This window comes from Orycteropus afer, unplaced genomic scaffold, assembly GCF_000298275.1.
Source record: "Orycteropus afer afer isolate SDZICR_OR568_19922 unplaced genomic scaffold, OryAfe1.0 scaffold00157, whole genome shotgun sequence".
Classification (NCBI taxonomy): Eukaryota; Metazoa; Chordata; class Mammalia; order Tubulidentata; family Orycteropodidae; genus Orycteropus; species Orycteropus afer.
Window position 1 is genome coordinate 935,615 of NW_006921744.1, and position 1,819 is coordinate 937,433.

Genomic DNA, 1,819 nt, shown 5'->3' on the forward strand with positions numbered 1-1,819 from the left:
ACCCACCAGCCACTCCTCAGAAGGAAGATGGGGCAATCTACTTCCGTAGTGATACTGCCTCGGAAACCCAAGGAGGGGTTGCTATGAGTCAGGTCCAACTCAACAGCACATAACAACAACAACAACAAAGAATATTGATGGGGTCTGGATTGGGATTACATTGAATGTATAGATTGCTTTGGGTAGAACTGACATTTTCACAATGTTCAATCTTTCTATCCATGAGCATGGCATGTTCTTCCATTTATGTAGATCTCTTATGGTTTCTTGAAATAGTGTTTTGTAGTTTTCTTTGTGTAGGTCTTTTGTGTTCTTATAAGATATATTCCCGAGTATTTTATCTATTTTTTTTTTGGTAACTATTGTAAATGCTTTGATTTCCTTATTTTCTTTAGAAACATTTTCATACATAGTTCATCAAATCTATGTAGTGCTAAGAAAGAGGGGAAAAAAACCCCAAAAAAACCCACCAGAAAACAGTGCCAGTTAATATAAGGTCCCATCAGCTTTAAGACATACTTAAATTTCAGAGATGTTAAAATGTTTACAAATCAAGTGTTTAAAAATTTGTGGAAAAAAAAAATTCCATCAAGTGGCTATATCATAATTTGTTTAATTATTCACCCATATTAGGTATTGTTCTCAATTTTTACTATAGTAATAAACATTGCAATAAACATTTTTGCATATAAATATACCCCTTTATTTTAGTGTATTTTCTTAGACATTTTCCCAAATGTAGAATTACTACTAAGTCAGAAGGTGCAAAAGAGCTCTGGTGGAGCTGTGGTTGCGGTGTTGGGCTGCTTGAGCTGACCAGCCGCACCACAGGAGAAAGATGAGGCAGTCTACTTCTGTAAAGATCTATAGCTTTGGAAATACTATGGAGGCCACTATGAGTTGGATTTGACTCAATGGCAGTGAGTTTAGTTTGGTTTGGGTTTCAAAGGATGTGAACATTTTTAAGGTTCTAAAACTCAAAAAAACCACTGCCATCGAGTCAGTTCCAACTCATAGTGACCCATTTTGGGTTTCCCAGGTGGTAATCTTTACAGAAGTAGATTGCCCAGTCTTCCTCCAGCTGAGTGCCTGGTGGGTTTGAACCACTAACCTTATGGTTAGCAGTCAAATACCTTCTAAAACCAAAACTAAACTCACTGTAGTCAAGTCGGATCCAACTTATAGCGACCCCCTTTGGGTTTCTGAGGTGTTATCACTAAAGAAGTAGATTGCCCAATCTTCCTTCCAAGGAGTGGCTGGTGGATTTGAACTGCCAACCTACTGGTTAGCAGTCAAATGCCTTAGGTACTATGCCATCAGAGCTCCTCAAATACCTTCTAGGTCCCCAAAACGACCAAGCCAGTTGTCACGTCAATACCCACTCATGGTGACCCCTGTGTGTCAAAGTAGAACTGTGCTCCGTAGGGTTTTCAGTGGCTGTTTTTTCAGAAGTATATCTATGGTACCGCTCCCTGACGTTGCCTGATATATCTTCATTTTTATCTTTTCTCTTCTCTTACCCAGTCTTTCTCAAGGAGAGTGTTGTTTAGTTTCCACGTGTTTACTCTTTTGGTGCTGATCCTCCTATTATTGATTTCTAATTTGATAGCATTATGATCTGAGAACATGCTTTGCAATATTTCAATGTTTTTAAATTTATGAAGCCTTGCTTTATGGCCTAACATATGGTCTATCATGGAAAAAGTTCCATGTGCACTGGAGAAGAATGTATATTGTGCTGCTGTTGGGTGAAGTGCTCTATAGATGTCTATAAGGCCAAGTTGGTGGATTGTATTGTTTAGCTCTTCTGCATCTTTGT